This window comes from Kogia breviceps, chromosome 10 (assembly GCF_026419965.1).
Source record: "Kogia breviceps isolate mKogBre1 chromosome 10, mKogBre1 haplotype 1, whole genome shotgun sequence".
In the NCBI taxonomy this organism is placed as follows: domain Eukaryota; kingdom Metazoa; phylum Chordata; class Mammalia; order Artiodactyla; family Physeteridae; genus Kogia; species Kogia breviceps.
In genome coordinates, this window is record NC_081319.1 from 39317183 (window position 1) to 39339257 (window position 22075).

The 22075-nt window shown below is 41.1% G+C and overlaps 1 protein-coding gene across 4 annotated transcripts in view; it reads left to right on the top strand.

Annotated features, from left to right (window-relative positions):
• Positions 1 to 22075, top strand: part of RHOA (ras homolog family member A) — a 57703-nt gene that overhangs the window by 4903 nt on the left and 30725 nt on the right. For 2 of the 4 annotated variants that reach the window (XM_067044218.1, XM_067044219.1), the window contains exon 3: positions 351 to 401. The exons of the other annotated variants lie outside the window; for them this stretch is intronic. The gene's annotated coding sequence lies outside the window, so the exon portion shown is untranslated. The remainder of the gene's footprint in view (positions 1 to 350; positions 402 to 22075) is intronic. 4 annotated transcript variants of the gene reach the window in all.

Below are 22075 nucleotides of genomic sequence, written 5' to 3' on the forward strand. Positions count from 1 at the left end.
GGGCTATTCAGATATTTTAAACCAATTACAAATAAAAGAAATAGAATCATCTTAATTTAATTGATACCATGTAAGTATCCTGATTTGGTACCTTGACTAATTTTTCTTGTTTTCTTTGGGTCTAAGGGAACTCTGTATATGAAGAAGTGAGCTGTTAAGAGTATGAATATTCTCATTTGATGAGATAGGCTACCTGGCAGGGAAGTCATATAACGGTAGTGGTTTTGGTTGGCTTTCAACTTATGGTTGGCTTTCAACTTACGGTTGGCACGGTAAAAGGAATGGTCAAGCTAGCTTGTCTTTATTCATTCATTGAACAAATAGTTACTATATGCAGGTGCTATATGCAGGTGCTGTTCTGGGACACATTTGAAGAAAACAAAGAAGATCCCTGCCCTCAGGTAGTTTTTTCTTTGTTTTACAATGTCTTTATTCCTAAAAACATGAACATTTTGAATCATTTCATCTGCTTTTCTCAATATCACTGACGAGAAAGTAGAAAGCACATCAGGGGTTAATAATCACAAAAACATTAATAGCGCTGCTCATTTTTATTCTAGTAGGGAATACTGATGTTCCATGGCAAGAGATTAGCCCAGTGCAACTGCTGGGCATAGGACAGCAAATAGGCTAGCACCACTGGGCGTGATACTCTTGCAGTTCCATGAGGCTTGAAATTCTCCTTTCAGCAGATTTGAGTGATGCATTAGGGTGGTTTGATTGATGGCCTTTCTTAAAAGAGGGCCGACTATATTTCAAAGTTTTCTCAGTTGTTCATTTTTGACATTACTGAGTTAAAAACAAAAATAAGGTTGTGCTTTTGCTCTGTAAGTTTGCTTAAATCAGATTTTTTTTTACTGGAAAGGCTGATGGCCCTGTAATTACCGAAGAATTCTGCCATAGACGGTGTGCCTGCCTGCCTGTGTATTTATGTATCTGTCTGTCTGTCTGTCTTTAAGCAGGTTATTTTATTTCTTTGAGCCTCAGCACCTACATCTGTAAAATGAAGATTTCCATTTCATAGGAATTTTAGATGAAATAATATGTGAAGAGCACAATGCTCAATGCATATTAGTTTTCTCCCTTGGTGGAAATACTTGTTCTAACTCTGGTAGACTTTTTTTTTTTTTTTTTTTTTTTTTTTGGTAGATTCTTCAAGTATATTTTCTTTCAGGATATCAGTGCATTGTATTTATATAGTGACCGTTTGCTTTCTGAGTGATGAAGATTTTAATAGGAAGCTTAAAGTTACATGAATTTCTTTACTGCCATCTGACTGAATAGGAGAAACACGTGTTTGTTGTTTTCATTTTCTTTTCTTGTCTTTTGTTTGTTTAACTGTAGGAGTTAGTATGTTGGGCTTAGATTTCACCATCATTTTTATAAATGTTTACTGACATCATGAATGATAGTTCGATAACATGAGACCATGTAAATCACAAGTTGTACAGATGCATTCTTGGGTTGTAGTAGTGATTCTGCCTTTATCTGACACTGGGATCATTTAGTTCTACCCTTAAGCATCAGTAAATAGTAGCAGCAAAGATGGCACTCTACAACAAGTGGACGGAAAAGTAGATCCGTGAGGTGGAGATTTTTTTCTACTGTTATTTGCTGCCACTACCTTTTATAACTGGAGGGGTTTTGAACAATATCTAATCCATGGCAACTCTCATGCACATTCATGTGTCTAATTGTAGTTGAAGAATCTTCGATCATGAAGTTAGAAGCATGCATTTATCCTGTACCAGCTATATGCAGACTTCATTTATCTTTCAGGCTTATTCTTTAGAAATTATATTTTCCATTAATTAAGTTTTCCAATTTTACTAAGCTTGCATCCTTACCATAGTCCCTAAGACAGAAGTCCCTAAAACTTAATGGGGAAATATTTTGAACCACTTCGTCAGTTTTAATAGTAGGCCCCCAAAGCAGTTCCCACATAAAAACTGATGTGTTTTTTGCAAGAAGAGGGACAAAAGAAGATAGGTGGTTTTTTGTTTTGTTTTGTTTTGTTTGTGGTACGCGGACCTCTCAGTGTTGTGACCTCTCCCGTTGAGGAGCATGGGCTCCGGACGCGCAGGCTCAGCGGCCATGGCTCACGGGCCCAGCCGCTCCGCGGCATGTGGGATCTTCCCGGACTGGGGCACAAACCCGTGTCCCCTGCATCAGCAGGCGGACTGTCAACCACTGCGCCACCAGGGAAGCCCGAAGATAGGTTTTTATTTTCTGAAGTTCCTAGCTGCTGTAAAATACAGAGATCCAATTCCATTACTGTAAAAAATTGTTTGTGCTTTGATTTTAAGCATATGGTTGAAAGTTCTGCTTTTGTTATATGTACACTGCTATTTTTACCTTATTCCCATGGCAGTTGTGTCTCAGCTGGTATAGTGCAGATGAGTTGTCCTCTGGTGCCTCTTCCATGGGCCCAGAGAGCAAATGTTTGGCCACTCTTTCGCTGTACCTTTAGGTAACCCTATTATTATTGTTATTTAGGTTTTGAGGCCTAAGGAAGGAAGTACATTTGAGGTGGATATTTAATGTTGTAACAGTACAGTTTTTTTGTCACGAGATAATTGTATTACGTGATTTGGCAGTCTTCTTGGAAACACTGTGGTGTTTAGAGTTTTTTTGTGGGAAAGTTCTTTTCTGGATGAAGTCTTTTGTTTAACATTTAAGGTTATTCGAAGGAAACTGTTTATCTTTTGAAGGTCTTAAGTTCAGTAAAGGAAGGCAGTAGGCTATCTTAGGTAAGAGCATGGGCTCTCTGCAGAGAACTGACAGTTAAGTACTAGCTCTTATACGTGACAGCTTATGACTCTGGATAGTAATATTACCCCTTTGTAACTCAGTTCCTTCTCTGTAAAATGGGGATAACAGAGTGCTGTGAGGATTCAGTGAGAGAGAAGCACTTAGCCCCAGTGCCAGACATGCAGGTGCAGTTCTTTAACTTTCACTATTCAAGTTATAGTTTGTAGTACCTAGTAATCACACTTTAATCTAATTTGGAAGGTAATTTTTTTGGAGGGGGGATAGCACCCTAAGAATTAATTTGGGGGGAAATAAACAGGCCTCTCTACTGGATCCCTGTTGCTTAGGAACAGTGGTTCACAAACCTGGCTATTCCTAAACATGGGATCCAGTTCCTAAAGTTGGAATTACTTTAGGAGGCTTTTTTAAAAATCACCTTTGTTGGGCTTCCCTGGTGGCGCAGTGGTTGAGAGTCCGCCTGCCAATGCAGGGGACACGGGTTCATGCTCTGGTCCAGGAAGATCCCACATGCTGTGGAGCGGCTAGGCCTGTGAGCCATGGCCGCTGAGCCTGTGCTCCACAGTGGGAGAGGCCACAGCAGTGAGAGGCCTGCGTGCTGGAGGGGAAAAAAAAAAAAAAAAAAAAGTCACCTTTTTTGAGGTGTAATTTGCATAAATAAAATGTACTTATTTAAGTAACAGTTTAGTAAGTTTTGCTAAATATATACACCTGTGTAATTGACACCCAGTCAAGATACAGAACATTTCTTTGGGAAGCTTTAAGATTTTCTATTTTTAGGGGGGGTTGGATGAATTGGGAGATTGAGATTGACTTATATACACTACTGATAATATGTATATAAAATAGATAACTAATGAGAACCTACTGTATAGCACAGGGACCTCTACTCAGTGCGCTGTGGTGACCTAAATAGGAAGGAAATCCAAAAAAGGGGATATATGTATACATATAGCTGATTCACTTTGCTAAACAGTAGAAACTAACACAACATTGTAAAGCAACTATACTCCAATAAAAATGAAAAAAAAAAACATTTTCTGTTTTTAACTAGTTTTTTTTTTTTTTTTTTTTTTTTTTTTTTTTTTTTTTTGTGGTATGCGGGCCTCTCACTGTTGTGGCCTCTCCCATTGCGGGGCACAGGCTCCGGACGCGCAGGCTCAGCGGCCATGGCTCACGGGCCCAGCCGCTCCGCGGCATGTGGGATCCTCCCGGACCGGGGCACGAACCCATATCCCCTGCATCGGCAGGCGGATTCTCAACCACTGCGCCACCAGGGAAGCCCTAACTAGTTTTTTATTTAAAACAATATATGTACTTTATTCTTGTTGGGACTGTGAATTACAAGTCAGAACTTCAGTGAGGTGCCATCTCACGCCCATTAGGATGGCTGCAAGTATCAAAAAATCAGAAAACACCAAGTGTTCTCAGGAATGTAAAATGGTACAGTCACTATGGAAAACAATATAGATGCTCCTCAAGAAATTAAAAATAGAACTACCATCTGATCCAGACATTTCACTTCTGAGTTTATATCCCAAATAATTAAAAGCAGGGTCTTGAAGAGATATTTGTACACCTGTGTTCATAGCAGCGTTATTCCCATTAGCTGTAACAAGGAAGCAACCCAAGTGTCTAACCATCCAATAAATGGATAAGCAAAATGTGGTATATACATACAATGGAATGTTATTTAGTCTTAAAAAGGAAGGAAATTCTGCAATGTGCTACAACATGATGAATCTTGAGGAAATTATGCTAACTGAAGTAAGCCAGTCACATAACGGCCAATACTATGATTCCACTTATACCAGATACTTAGAGTAGTCAAAACCATAGAGACAAAGTGGAATGGTGTTTGCCAGGGTCTGGTGGGGGAAGAAGAATACTGGGGGGCGGGGTGTTAATGTACAGTGGGTATAGAGTTTCACATTACAAGATGAAAAGTGTTACGGGGATAGATGGCGGTGATAGTTGCACAACAGTGTGACTGTATTTAATACTAAACTGTATACTTAAAAATGGTTAGGATAGTAAATTTTGTTTTATATATTTTACCACAATAAAAGGGGGGAAATGGACTAGGTAAAAATAAAATCATACAGTAATGTTTATAATAAAAACTGTATATTCTTCCTGTCCTAGAGTGCAGTCCTTCTCTCAGAGTATTGCTTCCTTTGGAGATTTAAAGGTATTTTAGAGCAAGGGGTTGGTAAAGCATGTATATTCAGTGCAAGACAAAAGGGGTAGAGCATGAAAACAAGCCTTTCTCACATCTCTGCCTCCCAAGGTTCTTCCTTCAGAGAAAACCTTGTACCTGTTTCCTGTGTATAAACCAAGTAACTGTTTCATATGTATCCTTCTAGAGATACTGTGTCCCTTTTTAATATACAAACTAATGCACATCACACTGTTATACATCTATTCTTTCCCCTTAACAATAGGTCTTGTTGATTATTTGGCAAGATAGTTAAAAGTATACACTGTGGAAAATAGTTTGGCTGTTCCTCAAATAGCTAAATACAGAATTACCTTACGACTCCTAGGTACATACCTAAAAGAATTGAAAACGGGTACTCAAACAAATGCTTGCACGTAAATGTTCATAGCAGTACTATTCAAATACCTAAAAAGTGGAAATAATCAAAATGTCCATCAACAGGTGAATGGATAAACAAATATGGTATATACATACAATGGAATATTATTCAGCTATTTTTAAAAAATGAAGTACTGATACATGCTACTGTATGGATGAACCTTGAAAGCATTATGCTAAGTAAAAGAAGCCTGACACAAAAGGCCACATACTGTATGATTTCATTTATATGAAGTATCTAGAATAGGTAAATCTGTAGAGACAAAGCAAATTGGTGGTTGCCAGGTGTTGGGGGCAGAGGAAACTGAGGACTGACTGCTTAATGTGGGTGTGGGGTTTTCTTTGGTGGTGATGAACATGTTTTGGAACTTGATAGAATTGGTGGTCGCACAACATTGTGAACGTACTAAGTATCACTGAATTATACACTTTAAAAAGGTTAACTTGGGCTTCCCTGGTGGCGCAGTGGTTGGGAGTCCGCCTGCCGATGCGGGGGACGCGGGTTCGTGCCCCGGTCCGGGAGGATCCCACGTGCCGTGGAGCGGCTGGGCCCGTGAGCCGTGGCCGCTGAGCTTGCGCGTCCGGAGCCTGTGCTCCGCAACGGGAGAGGCCACAGCAGTGAGAGGCCCGCGTACCGCAAAAAAAAAACCAAAAAAAAAAAAAAAAAAAAGGTTAACTTTATTTTTTTAGAAAATGGTTTTCAAGTGCATGTTCAGGCCCCACCCTAAAGAGTTTTCAGTCTGTTAGTTGTGGAACCTTGAGAGGAATAAAGATTTTTATGCCAAAATACAGTGCCTGGCTTTGCACTGTCATTGCTGAAACATCTCAACAGGACATTAGGCAGCTTGGGGCTTTTGGTTCATTCTACTCTGTGTGGCAGTTCTCCAGACAAGCATTGTCTTGGGGACAGTGTAAGTGAAGAATTAGGTTGCACAAGGTCAAATCCTGATTCTGTGCATCTGTTGGTTGGACAAAAGTTTGTTTGGGTTTTCCATAACATCTTATGGGAAAACCCGAACAAACTTTTTTGTCGATGCAATATTTAAGTTTCACCCTGAAATTTTTACATTTTGAGATCAGTGATATGATGCTCCTATTTAGGAAGCCAGAAGGTATGTTCCCTCAGGAGTGTTTTTTTTCCCCCCTACCCCATAAAGAAGAATTTCAGTCTGGGATGATTCCCACTTGGCAGTATATTGGAGGCTTTCTTGTTCTCCTCTGCTTGCCTTTATTATGTACCTTAGGCCTGCTGCTCTTGGTCTCCAAGGGCCTTTGAACAGACATTGACCCTTGACAACTGGTTGATCAGGATGGCCAAATAATGTTGATAGTACCAGGTTCAAACTCATTATGAGCAAATGGACAGATGGTCGTTTGCGCCTCCTTGCCAGAGGTTTCCAGTGTAGTCCATAAACAAAATAAATGGCTTTATGTTTTCAACTTATTTTCCCAAGTGTTTAATGGTGTTTCCATTGTGCTAGTCACAGTCCTAGGTGTGGGTGAACCTGGAGTTGATAGGACAGATTTCTGCCCATTGCACTGAAACACAGTTTCTTCCTCTGACTTAAGGAAGTAGTATGTATTCTGTTCATTTGTATGTGTATTTTAACAAAGGACCAAAACAGTGGAATGGAGGAGGGTACTGGAGAAGGGAGTGCTTATGAAAAATCTACACTTCCTTTCAACCAGGTTTATTGTTTGAACAAAAATCTGATTCTGGTTTGGTTGTTACTTTTAGGACTATCTGAAGAAAAGGCTGAATTCTGACTTTTATTTTTAGTTTTACAGTCCTGATAGCTTTGCTTCAGGAGGGTGCATTGTAGGGCATCCTGTAAACTTTCATTCATGTGTATTTAGGTATAGGAAGTATGACTCCTGTAGAAAATTTGAGATCCTAAACCACTGAAATAGTGTCTTTGTGTTCTGGATAACTGAAGCTTGGATCTTTAAGCTTTAAAACTTGTTTTATTCCTGTAGTGAATGTCTTCTTTTTCTCTTATAGTATCTGGGCCTTAAGCTTCCCTGCATAATGATTGAGGTCTTTCCAACTAAAGGATTTTTTTTTTTTATATTTGTTTTGGTAGTGCTGGGGCTGGTTGCGCCATGTGGGATCTTTAGTTGCGGCATGCAGACTTCTTAGTTGTGTCATGCGTGCAGGATCTAGTTCCCCGACCAGGGATGGAACCCGGGCCCCCTGCTTTGGGAGTTGGAGTCTTACCCACTGGACCACCAGGGAAGTCCCCTCCTAGAGGATTTTTAAGGTCTGTCCTTGGAGTATGTTGCACTGCTTTAGGACTCTGGCCTGGCCTCAATGGCACTTCCCTCCCTCTCCATTTTACCTTTCCAAGCCTGATTTACAGGGTTTTCTACTTTCATGTCATGGGCTACACCTTTCTCACCCAAGCATGCATTTTTCTAAACTACTGTGAACTGAGCTACTGGCCAGTTAGACTTGCAGAGTTGTGTAAAATTAGAGCAAATAAGTTCATACTATCAGAGTTTTGGGGTTTTTTTTGCGGTACACTGGCCTCTCACTGTTGTGGCCTCTCCCGTTGTGGAGCACAGGCTCCGGACGTGCAGGCTCATGGGCCCAGCCGCTCCGCGGTATGTGGGATCTTCCCAGACCGAGGCACGAACCCGCGTGCCCTGAATCGTCAGGCCGACTCTCAACCACTGCGCCACCAGGGAAGCCCGGATCTGAGTTTTAACACTCATTGTTACAGATGATTGAAGTTCCTGATTATATGAGGGGTTTCTATAATTCTATGAGGGTGAATTCTTTTGTTGTTGTTTTTTTTGCGGTACGCGGGCCTCTCTCTGTTGTGGCCTCTCCCGTTGAGGAGCACAGGCTCCGGACGTGCAGGCACAGCGGCCATGGCTCATGGGCCCAGCCGCTCTGCGGCATGTGGGATCTTCCCGGACTGGGGCACGAACCCGCGTCCCCTGTGAATCGGCAGGCAGACTCAAAAACTGCGCCATCAGTGAAGCCCTTCTTTTTTTTTTTTTTTTGTGGTACGCGGGCCTCTCACTGTTGTGGCCTCTCCCATTGCGGAGCACAGGCTCCGGACGCACAGCCTCAGTGGCCATGGCTCATGGGCCCAGCTGCTCCACGGCACGTGGGATCTTCCCGGACCGGGGCACGAACCCGTGTCCCCTGCATCGGCAGGCGGACTCTCAACCACTGCGCCACCAGGGAAGCCCCTTTTTTTTTTTTTTTTATGAGGGTGAATTCTTTTTTTTTTTTTTTTTTTTTGTGGTACACGGCCTCTCACTGTTGTGGCCTCTCCCGTTGCGGAGCACAGGCTCCGGACGCGCAGGCTCAGTGGCTGTGGCTCACGGGCCCAGCCGCTCCGCGGCATGTGGGATCTTCCCGGACTGGGGCACGAACCCGCGTCCCCTGCATCGGCAGGCGGACTCTCAACCACTGCGCCACCAGGGAAGCCCGAGGGTGAATTCTTAAACTACTACAACTGTGTCTTAGGAGGTAGCTCACCATTGGTGTACACAGCTAATCTTGTAACTTGTTTTCGTTTAAAAATTTGCATGCAGCAAATTGGTTATATAAGCTTCTTTGCTCTGGGAAATGTATTTTTTGGAATTTGTTAATTTGAACACTTAACTTTTAACATGCTTGCGCCTGTGCTTGTCCAACAATGGTGAATAAGAGGTGATTCTTAAACTAATTGGAGTTTGGCAGGAAGAAAGTTTGGAGGGGGTGTGACAAATGAAGTAGAGAGAAATTTTTTTTTAATGCTAATTTTTAAAAAAAAATTTATTTATTTTATGTATTAATTTTTGGCTGCATTGTGTCTACGTTGCTGTGCGCGGGCTTTCTCTAGTTGCAGTGAGTGGGGGCTACTCTTCGTTGCAGTGCACAGGCTTCTTAGTGCGGTGGCTTCTCGTTGTGGAGCATGGGCTCTAGGCGCGCAGGCTTCAGTAGTTGTAGCTCGCGGGATCTAGAGCACATGCTCAGTAGCTGTGACACACGGGCTTAGTTGCTCCGCGGCATGTGGGATCTTCCTGGACAACAGATTGAACCTGTGTCCCCTCTTGCATTAGCAGGTAGATTCTTAACCACTTCGCCACCAGGGAAGTCCCGAGACAAATGTTACATGCTCAGAGTACTTAAGGGGCCTGATCTAAGTTGGCTCAGGGAAGGCCTTGAGAGAAAGTGACTTAGCCTTTTAAGTGTGAGTATCTAAGTGGGGGAAGGGTGGGTGATGTTCATTCAGGGCAGAGGAAAGACCAAAGAAAGATGGCTTAATATCCTCAGCTATAGGATATTTTATTGTTTTGGCCAAGGGTGGTTGTATGCCTTGGGTTTTATAATTTTATAAGTTAATGGTTTGGGATTTATAGTTATTTCCTTACCTGCAGTATGACATTTTGTACCCACATTTCATCCAAAATATTTTTTGCACCTCTTGCATTGACACTACTCCCTTCCACAGAAACTAACATTGACAAAACCTAGGGTTGGGGATAAGTTATTATGTGCACTAGGATCATCACTCTTCATAATGAAATTCACAGGATTTTTATGTATCTTAAATTTTCCTTTTAAATTGTCAAGTTTAGTTTCCAAAAGACTAGACAGTTTTTGCTTTTGTAATAGTCATATGTACAATACTGATTTGTAACAACTTCTTTAGGGAGAGAAATAAACTATGAAATTTCAACTGTATTACATAATTGAAGCATATGGATGTTAACAAGTCTTACGAACTCAACTTCTAATCTGTTGTGTCCACTGTGTTTAAAATAATGAATGCAGTAAAAAAAGTAAAAATTAAGTCATGTCCAAAGCTGTGCTGGTGTTAAATGCTTTTATTTCTTGGGTGGTTTAGAAACAGTAGAAAGCTTGCCGTAGTAGTCATCACTATTTCTTTTGTGTAACTAGTCCCATTGAAGAATTATGAGGTAGAATTATAATTATCTCAAGTATGCTGAATTAGTAATTTTTCAAGCTGTGATTATTTTCTCTGCATGGAAATTTATTCATTATCTTTCCAAAATATTATAAAGATCTTGATCGAGCAGAAACAGTACAGTTATTCAGTTGAATTATTTCTACTTCTGTTTCTTGGCTTGAGAACTTTTTTGTGCCTGCTTAAAATGAATGTTTGGGTAATAAATGTCTGTATATATAATGCATTCATTATAACCTGGTAGCACCATCTCAAAAGTCTTTGGTGGCTCTTTATCTGCCAAAAATAAGCTAAAAATTGTGCTCAGAGGCAGATTAACTGTGAGTCTAAGAAAATAAATATTGTAAAATGTGTGATCCCTAAACAAGTTATCAAAATTAACACACCCAACCCCCAACTCAATTTAAAACCTGTTTTGTTTTAATGTCAGGAGGGGCTCAATCCATTTCTCTGAGATAACAGCATTGTTATTGGTCATGGAAAAATCAGACTTGAAGGCATTACAAAAGGTGCTTAGAAAGTATTAAGAGGAATATGATTGTGTGTTTAAAACAGATTGACGTTGGACTAAGGATTTCATAATTGCCATTCAGAAAGTTCTAAAGACCACCGACTCAATTGATGGCAAAACCTGACCTGCTGAGAAGTTGTGTAGTCTTTATCCTACTTAGTGTGAATATTTACTTATTTTACTGAAGAACTATTAACCCATTGGGTGTGTTACAGAATATTTGACATTTGCACTGTATTACCTTTCTAAATTTGAAAAATTCTGAATTTAGAAACATCTGACCCCAAGGCTTTTGGATGAAGAATTGTGGGCCTGTACTTCTAGGCAGTGAGAGAAAAGCTAAGTCTTTTTCTTTAATGGGAAAGAAGAGGGTGGAAAGAGGTATGGATGGCATATGCACTTTGGAAAAATAATTATTTGCTGAACTGGTAAAAGTTTCATTTTAGGAAAAACATTCCTTTCAGATCATGCCATATTACAAACTGGTCTTCAGTTCTGGACAGTTGGAATTTGAAGGAAGGAGTTGCCGTTTGTACAAAATAAGACCTAAATAATGATGGCACACATTTATTGAACATTGACCTATTTTCAGAATAGGTAAGCTCTTTTTGTGTAATATCTTAATTTTCATGCCAGCCCTGACAGATAAGGAAACTGTAAAGGGGCACAAAGCTAGTAAGATAACTTTCAGGTAATGTATCAATAGCTCCTTTACTGCTACTGTAAACTGCCTTCTTTCTACTCTGTTGCTACCTATAACTGAAATTAATTTCTCATAGAATCTTTTCTTTGGCTAGTCTATGTGGGACCTATCCATGTAATGAATATTTCTGATTTTATGTGGTAGTCCATATAGTAGATGCTGTATACTCATGAGACACACTCCAGATGAGACTCAGATTTTGAAACCCAAAAGTAACATTTGGTCTAGTAAGGTTGGTTGGTAGTGTTTTGGTTGGGAGGGTTGGTGGATAAGAATCACCTGGAACTCTGAGAGCTTGTGTCACCTGTCCCCTTCCTGAATCTGAATGGTGCAGGGCTTAGAGTACATGTGATTACACCTTCCTCCAACTACAGTGAATAATCAGGATTATTCACAAGTTATGATAACAGTGGTAATGCACAATTTCCAGGCCTTTTCTGCTTGGGAAGACTTAATAGAATGCAAGAAAGGAATGCTTATAAGCCTTAAAAACTCTTGGCCTTAAAACATATTTACTAGATTGGGGAAATTTTCATTTTAGGAAAAAATACCACTGTATTCGGGTAACTTTGAATCTGTTCTAAATTATGGAAAAAATAAATTGCTTGCAATCTTCAGTACTTTAGCTATTATTAACAAATTGTTTTTGATCCCCTGTAATGAATCTCTTCATCATGGTTGAAAACTGCTGCCCTCTAAAATATTCCCAGAGTACTGGTCTTTTCCTCAAGGCTTTTTGCCATATCTAAGGTGACAAGATAGACATTTAGTCTTTTTTTTTTTTTCCCTCCCCTTTCAATGTTGTTTTATACATGAATGTTGGGGCTAGGGAGTTTTATATTCAATGTTTTGTTAATTGTAAGTCTTGTTTGAAAATAAATACCTTCCTACTTGAAGAATGAGACTTAAGGCCAATTCAGAAAAGAAAGGAAGTAACTAAGAGGAAGTAAATTTGAAGGCTAATGTCTATTTTTAGTAACTTGAGCTTTTGAAAGTTTCCTTTCAAAAGTTAGAAAATTAACTCTTTCTTATACCAACACATTTTTATACATTAACTTAGGAAAGCTAGGTTTATCATTAATTTAATTGGCAAACACATATTACGTTCAGTGATATCTTTGACCTTGCTGGACATTGTAGGGAGTATAGAAATGAAGATAGTTATCCCTCAGGGGATTGGCTCCAGGATCCTCACAGATATCAAAACCTGTAGCTGCTTACATCCCTTATATAAGATGGTGTAGTATTTGCTTATAACCTGTGCACATAGTTCCATATACTTTAAGTCATCTCTAGATTACTTATAATACGTAATACAACATAAATACTGTTGTCCTTGGTTTACACGGGGATTAGTTTCAGGACCTGCCCTGGATACCAAAATCTGGATACTCAAGTCCCATATTCAGGTGGATTCCGCCAACCAGGAATGTGTGATAGTATAGTGTAGTGTTTGTTTGTTTGTTTATTAGAGGATACTTTTTTAAAATTTTATTTAATTTATTTTTGGCTGCGTTGGGTCTTTGTTGCTGTGTGCAGGCTTTCTCTAGTTGTGAGCAGGAGCTACTCTTCATTGCAGTGCGTGGGCTTTTCATTGTGGTGTGCGGGCTTCTTTTGTTGCAGAGCATGGGCTGTAGGCTCACAGGCTACAGTAGTTGTGGCTTGCGGGCTCAGTAGTTGTGGCTCGTGGGCTCTAGAGTGCAGACTCGGTAGTTCTGGTGCATGGGCTTAGTTGCTCTGCAGCATGTGGGATCTTCCCGGACCGGGGCTCGAACCCAAGTCCCCTGGATTGGCAGGCAGATTCTTAACCACTGTGCCACCAAGGAAGCCCTATAGTACTTATTGAAGAACCGAGTATAAGTGGGTTTGTGGAGTTCAAACCTGTGTTGTTCAAGGGTAAGCTGTAGTTGTAAACTCAATGTAAATTATATGTAAATAGTTGTAGGCATGTGACAAATTCAAGTTTTGCTTTTTGGAACTTTCTGGAATTTTTTTTTCCTGAATATTTTTGATCTGTAGATGCAGAACCTGTAGATTCAGGGGACTGCTATATAGTCTTTTTTACTGGAGTTTACACACAATAGTATCCAGCAGTAAAACATTAGCTGTTATGTGCTACGTATTGTTTATTCTAAGTGCCTTCTTGTGTTAACTCAGTAATTACCACTATCCAATGAGAGTAGGAACCGTTTTCCCCATTGGTACAGATGAGAAAGTAGAAGCACAGAGTTGTTGAGTAACTTATCCAAAGATTCACAGCTGCTTTGAACCCTAGCACCTGATTTCAAGAGCCTTCTCTCTACCAGTGCAGAGTATCAAGTGATGGCAAGCTTACACAGTCATTTGGGAAACAGCTATAAGAGTTCAGGGATAAAGAAGAATTTGTGCTGGGGTAGCCAGGGACTGTCTCTGGGGAGGGCGTAACTCTTGGCCCAAAAGGAGATAAAGGGGAGTGTTATGAGTGGTGTGAATCAGCCCTTTGCAGTGTTAAACTGCTTGAGCACAGATAATCTTGTTTTACCTTCTTATAGGGAAGAGAGGGTGGACAGTGTTGGTTAGCCTAGGGAAGTTATGTGGGAGAGAGGGGGCAATACGCATCTGTCAGATTCAATAACCAGGAGATCAGAGTCCAGGATGGAGTCTTGCATATGTACTGCTTTGTTTCTTCCCTTTTTTTTTTTTTTTTTTTTTTGCTTAATATGCTATGTAGACCTTTCCAAGTCAGTCATATTAAGGGACTTCTCTGGTGGTGCAGTGGTTAAGAATCTGCCTGCCAGTGCAGGGGACGTGGGTTCGATCCCTGGTCCGGGAAGCTCCTACATGCCGCGGAGCAACTAAGCCCGTGTGCCACAACTACTGAGCCTGCGTGCCACAGCTACCGAAGCCAACGCCTAGAGCCTGAGCTCCGCAACGAGAGAAGCCACCACAATGAGAAGCCCACGCACTGCCACTCCCCGCAACTAGAGAAAGCTCGCTCACAGCAATGAAGATCCAACACAGCCAAAAATAAGTAAATAAATAAAAATTTAAAAATAAAATAAAATTTATTAATCATTTTCAAAAAACATAATACATACATCTTATAGATGGAGACAATGCAGAAGGATATATGGCTCCTAGAAGCAACCATTGTTAAGAGTTTCTTGTGACTTTTTTTTTTTTTTTTTTTTGGTATGCAGGCCTCTCACTGTTGTGGCCTCTCCCATTGCAGAGCACAGGCTCTGGACGTGCAGGCTCAGCGGCCATGGCTTACAGGCCCAGCCACTCCGCAGCATGTGGAATCTTCCCGTACCGGGGCACGAACCCGTGTCACCTGCATCGGCAGGCAGACTCAACCACTGCACCACCAGGGAAGCCCATCTTGTGAATTTTTTGAGAGAGTCTGTGTATATTACCAGTGTTCATTGTTCTTCAATGAATGTTAATTGTGTACCTCTGCCGGGCCCTGTTCTATATATCTGTACATTGCACCGTTACACAATGGTATGAGAGTGTAAATACTCAGCATCTTATTATATTTTTCTTTTAATTAATTTATTTATTTTTGGTCTTTGTTGAGGCACTGCGGGATCTTTCGTTGAGGTGCGCAGGCTTCTCTAGTTGTGGCATGCAGGCTTAGTTGCCCTGCGGCAAGTGGGATCTTAGTTCCACAGCCAGGGATCAAATCTGCGTCCTCTGCATTGGAAGGTGGATTCTTAACCACTGGACCACCAGGGAAGTCCCAGCACTTTATTTTTTTTAATTTAATCTATCTTGGAGATCATTCATTAACACAGATCTTTTTTCTTTTAATGGTGATAATGTGCCATCGTATGGATACTTAACCAGTCCTCAAAAGGGACACCTAGGTTGTTTCTAATCTTTTGTTACTATAATAATAAAACTATTGCTGAAGTGAGTATTCTTGAACCTAAATATTTACATCCATATGAATATATTTATAGGATAAATGCTTGTAAGTAGAATTGCTGGTTCCAACCATGTACACATTTATGTATTATGTATGTATGCCACGCCTCGAGGCATGTAGGATCTTAGTTCCTTGACCAGGGATTGAACCCGTGCCCCCTGCAGTGGAAGCACAGAGTCCTAACCACTGGACTGCCAGGGAATTCTCAATATATGCAGTTTAAATTCTAACGTTGTCAATAGCCCTTCAGAGAAGTTGCTCCCTACATTAATAGCGTGCTCTTTTTTTTATGACTTAATCCCTTTAATACTCAGACACTGAAATTCTTCAGTCACACTGGTGCTTACAATCCATTGATCTTATTACCATTTTACTGCCCCTCAGTCTTCTTCAGTTCCCACTTTGCTTCTCAGTGTTCATAGTTCATCACTGTAATCACCGCCTTTTATATATTCTTAACTCTTTTCTCACTTCATCTTATCTGGCAAAAAGTCGGCCCTGGTTAAATCCAACTTTTTTTGTTTGTTTGTTTGTTTGTTTGTTTGTTTTTGTGGTACACGGACCCCTCACTGTTGTGGCCTCTCCCGTTGCGGAGCACAGGCTCCGGACGCGCATGCTCAGCGGCCATGGCTCACGGGCCCCGCTGCCCCGCGGCATGTGGGATCTTCCCGGACCGGGACACGAACCCGTGTCGGCTGCATCGGCAGGCGGATTCTCAACCACTGCGCCACCAGGGAAGCCCTAAATCCAACTTTTTACTTATTCTACCCTGTAACTGATTGTCTAGAGAAGGAAAAAAGTGTGCTGATTGGTCTCACTTGGAACTCATGACCCCTAACCTCAAAGGTGGCTCTTTCTTTCCTAAGTTAAACACGCCCAACAGTCCCACTAAGATTCCTTAGTCTGTTTATTCTAATTTTAGGACAATATGGCAGTACCTCCTTCGATCAAACCTTCTGTTTCCCTTCCTCAGCTTCCCTGATGATCTCTCTTAGTTAACTGAGAAAATGGAAGCCATTAGAAGAGTCCACCACTACATCTGCTTACCCACCTACATTTGGCTGTTATGGTCTGCTTCCTCCTCTATTATCATGGAGTGGTCCTTTGGGAGTCCATAGTTCATATCCAGGGTTAGCCCCTCCACTTGCGTGCTAGATGCTAGTCCCCTCTAATCTCCTCAGAATGCAGTTTTCCCCTCCCTTGCATCAATTCTACATTCAGTCCATTGGCTAGACCTTAATACCCCACCTAGCTGCCACAGAGGTGGGGGATGTAGTCTTTATTATTGGCAGCCATTTGACCAGGAAGGGGAATGATTGATCTGAGGCAGGCAGTGAGGAGTCTCTGCCACACTTTCCAGACTTTTTTTTAATTAAAAAAAACTTTCTGTTAACAGTTTTATTGAGATGTAATTCACATACCATACAGTCCACTCATTAAAAGTGTATAACTTGGGACTTCCCTGGTGGTCCAGTGGTTAAGAATCTGCTTTCCAATGCAGGGGACGCGGGTTCGATCCCTTGTTGGGGAACTAAGATCCCACATGCTGCGGGACAACTAAGCCCGTGCACCACAACTAGAGAGAAGCCCATGCACCACAGCGAAAGATCCCACATGCTGCAACGAAGGTCCCGAGTTCCACAACTAAGACCCGATGCAACCAAATAAATATATTTTTTTAAATGTATAATTCACTGCGTTTTAGTATATTCACTCATTTGTGCAGTCATCTTTAGAACACTTTCAGGGATTCCCTGGTGGTCCATTTGTTAAGACTCCACGCTCCCAATGCAGGGGGCCTGGATTCATCCCTGGTCAGGGAAGTAAGATCCCACATACTGCAACTAAGCCTGCGTGCCACAACTACTGAGCCCATGTGCTCTAGAGCCTGCATGCCACAACTAGAGAGGCCCACGTGATGCAACGAAGACCCAGTGCAGCCAAAAAAAAAAATTTTTTTTAGAACACTTTCATCATCCCCGAGAAGAAACTCCTATATTCTCCAGCTGTCATCCTCCAGTCTCTCCCACCATTACCCCCCAGCCTTAGGCAACCACATCTCTGTAGATTTGCCTGTTCTGGACATTTCATATAAATGGAACCATGTAATATTTGGTCTTCAGTGACTGGCTTCTTTTACTTAGCATAAAGTTTTCAAGGTTTATCCATATTGTAACATGTATTTTCTAACTTCTTGAAAGAACGTTATATCCCACCTTCCTCATGCCCTCATCTCCATCCACTGCAGTATAATCCTCCCCTGTGGCCGACTGAAAGGTTTTTTCCCTTGTGCTGCTAGAGACCTTCTGATTGTTATATCTATGCCCTTTTTGCTAGTCGTATAATGTGGACCCTTTCCTTGAAATGCTCTTTCTCTTGGTGCTAATTCTCGTCATAGCTTTCTGACTATTCTGCTCAAAAATCTCTGGCTTCCTCATGTCCACCTCTTTCATGTTGCTAGCGGTCTCTGTGGATAGATCACAATCTCTCCGTATTCCACACACTTGAGGGCTATCCTTTTTTTACCTGTAATAAGAACTTAGTCTCAGCACTAGCCTTTTTCATGTGATTTGGAGGAAATGTATGTAGGGTTAGAAAAAAGCCTCTTAGATTATGCTCGTTCCATCTCACCCTCTCATTAGGCTTCTCTCTCTTCGTGGGCACTCTCACCATGATCTTCTCATTTTTGTCCTGTTCACCTCCCAGCCATCTCTCATGCTGCTGCCAAGGCTCTCTTTGTTTTTTTCTTTTGTTTTTTTAAAAATTTATTTATATTTATTTATTTTTGGCTGTGTTGGGTCTTCGATGCTGCACGTGGGCTTTCCTTAGTTGTGGCGAGTAGGGGCTGCTCTTCGTTGCAGTGTGCGGGCTTCTCATTGCGGTGGCTTCTCTTGTTGCAGAGCACGGGCTCTAGGCACGTGGGCTTCAGTAGTTGTGGTACATGGGCTCAGTAGTTGTGGCTCACGGGCTCTAGAGTGCAGGCTCAGTAGTAGTGGTGCATGGGCTTATTTGCTCCGTGACATGTGGGATCTTCCCGGACCAGGGATCGAACCCATGTCCCCTGCACTGGCAGGTGGATTCTTAACCATTGCGCCACCAGGGAAGTCCCAGCTTTCTTTGTTAATCACAGATCTGATGGTGCTGTTCCATTGGTTTTCTCTTGTTTACAGAATAGAATACAGGTTGCTATTCATGACATTCTAGATCCTCCAGCCTAACTATCACTCATCTTTCCAGCTTCATTGTCTCCTCTCTGAATTCTTGTATTTAAGGTCATTTGCTCAGGCTGTTCCCTCATGTTAAAAAGTATTCCTGAGCCGCCACCACTTTTTTCAACTCCTCAATAGTCCTCATTCTTCCAGGTCCAGGTCAGATGTTATCTTCTGTGAAGCCCTCTGGCAGAATTGCTTGCTTTTCTCTCCATTCAAACCAGAGAGCATAAGCTTCTCTTATAGCACTTAATTACATTGTTTTGTTTTCTGTACAGAAAACAACAGGTGTCTTTCATATAAGGCTGCTCTCGAGCACCTAGAACAGAGAATGGCCATAGAAAATTGTTGGTTTGGGTTAGACTGATCAGGGGTAAGGGAGAGAAGAATTGCGACAAGGCCACTGGACCAGGCAAGACGGTGATCACCATTGTACTTAAGTATTAAGAATGTAGGTACTAAAGGGTGTAAGAGTGACTGACTGGGTAATGGATGAGAGTGCCTTCTAGAATTTACCTTTAAATGACCTGATATTTGCTGTAATGTTTTCCAGAAAAATCTATACCATGAAATTATGGATATGTCTTCTTTGGCAGGTCCTTGTAGCATGCAAAAAACCAGGACGTTGACTAAGAATCCTGTATCTACCAAATAGCCGTGAGAGAATTGTTTAGAATAGTCCTGTCTGGTAGACTTCCTGTGATGGTGGACATGTTCTATATCTGCTTATCCAATACAGTGGTCGTATGTTGCTGTTGAGCATTTGAAATGTGCCCAGGGTGATCAAAGAAGTGAATTTTTGAATTTGAATTAATTAAAATATTAAAAAATTAGTCACATGTGATTTGTGGCTACCATGTTGGGCATTGAAACTGTAACAGTACCAGCTTTGGGAGTAAATACAACCCAGACATGCTGTCTCTTGTGTTCATGCTTCAAGCAATAACTCTGCTTCCCTGAATATATTTTTTCATTATTTTTATATTCCAATTGATAACTGTTGAAGTCTTCGGCTTCCTTCCTGCTTATGCATAATTTAGGTGTGAGTGACATCTTAAGCATGTTGAGAGCTTCACAAGTGCTTCCTTTCAAAGGTGGATTGAAGTCAAATGTTTACTTCTGTATGTAGCAGCCAGTGGTAAATTACACAGTGGCTTTCGTTCATTCATTCAGCAAACACATGTGTAGAGCCTACTGGTGTCTGGCACTACATGCTTGGCATTGGTGATATAAAAATGAATAGAACTGTCCCTGCCTTAAGTTAGCTTTCAGTTGGTAGAGGAACTCTTGTTTAAATAGGAAAGATAAATAGGTATAAGGATATTTATAAAGGAGGTTGTGTGGGGAAGGAAAAGGAAATGGAAGAGGAGATCAGGAAAGAAGTAACTTCGTCATCTTGAAAGATAAATAAGAGAAGAGGTAGGGAGGCTTCTTGGGCAGCAGGAAAGTGTATATAGGACCAAAATATGCTTTTAGTTTTTACAAAATTGTATTGTGGTACAGATGTTAATGGAATAGATCTAGAGTGAATTGGACCCTTTACCTGGAGACAACCCTTAATTTCAGAGAAGATTGTTGGAGAACATCGCTTCTGCAGTGCAGTCCTTAAAACCTAGGTGTCTGCTTGTGGGTGGACTCATGATCCAGGCTTAAATTTCTGAACTTTGATCCTTGAGCTGATTTTTCTATCCTACCACTCTTCTTACCTAATTCTAGGTGAAGTTGTTTGTTATATTAATTACTTAGTAAAGCCAACTTTGTAGGCAGTTATGTAGTTATTAATGGTTGGTGTATAAACATGTACTAGATGTTTGCTATATTGTCATTGAAATGTGTCATGAATACTGCAGGTACCTTAGTTTAAGCATCTTTCTACTTGCCTTCCAGATAAACTAAGCTATGTTTCTAAAAATCCCAGATCACAACAGTATTTGCAACAACTTGCTAGCTGCACTTGTCACTCTGGGCTCTTTGAAGAACTGTTAGGTGACTTTTTCACTGTTTTTCATTAAGTAAAATTTTCACGTTGATTCCCCATTTTTCCCTTTGATTATCTCTTCTTTCATATATTTAGTTTCTCCAATGCCACCATTAAAATTTGTAAATTTTCCTTGGAATCCTGGGCCTAGGACAGGCCATAAATTTTGTTTGATCTATATTTTTCATTGCATGTTGCCTTTTCCAAAGTAAAGCAGATGTCGTTTCCTAAATCCTGACATGGGCTGTCAGGCTGATTGACTTTGACAGCCAACTTGTGGCCACTATAGGCATAATACAGGTACCAGCCAGCAAAAGAAGGGAAACCTCCTTTTCTTTTGTAAAACTGATTTGTTCTGTCTTCTAAATCAGTGTGAAGGCTTGGGCCTACTAGTCACTTTTTTTTTTTTTTTTTTTTTAGTTAAAATACACAAAAAATGTACCATCTTAGCCTTTTTTAAGTGTACAGTTCAGGGTTATTAAATACATTCACATCAGGATTTCCCTGCTGGCTTAGTGGTTAGGGTTCCGGGCTTTCACTGCTGTTGCCCAGGTTCAGTCTCCAGTCAGAGAACTGAGATCTTGCAAGCCACATGTGGCATAGCCAAAAAAAAAAAAAAAATTCACATTGTTTGCAACCACCATCACCATCTATTCCCACAGTTCTTTTCATCTTGTAAATCTGAAACTCTGTACCCACTGAACATTAATCCCCCATTGTTCCCTCATCCCAGCCCCTGGCAAACACCCTTCCCCTTTCTATTTTTATGATTTGACTACTCTAAAACATAAGTGAAATCATACAGTATTTGTCTTTTTGTGACTTGCTTATTTCAGTTGGCATAATGTCCTCAAGATTCATCCATGTTGTAACACATTGCAGAATTTCCTTCCTTTTTAAAGCTGAATAATTTTTTGTATGTATATAACACATTTTGCTTATCCACTCCTTGGTTGATGGACATTTGGGTTGCTTCCATGTTTTAGCTATTGTGAATAATGCTGCTATGAACATGGATGTACAAATATCTCTTCAAGATCCTGCTTTCAATTCTTTGGAGCAGGGGTCCCCAAACCCTGGGCTGTGGACCATTAGGAACATGCCGCAGCCTGTTAGGAACAGCAGGAGGTGAGTGGCGGGCGAGGGACCGAAACTTCATCTGTCACTCCCTGTCACTCGCTTTACCACCTGAATTATCCCCCACCCCACTCCCACCCCTGCTCCGTGGAAAAATTGTCTTCCACAAAACTGGTTCCTCATGCCAAAAAGGTTGGGGACTGCTGCTTTGGAGTATATGCCCAGAAGTGGAATGCTGGGTTATATGGTAATTCTATTTTTAATTTTTTGAGGAGCCTCTATACTGTTTTCCATAGTGTCTGTACCATTTTACATTCCTGTCAACACTTGCTGTTTTCTGGGGCTTTGGGGGGTGTTTTTTAATCTTAGCCATCTGAATAGGTGTGAGGTG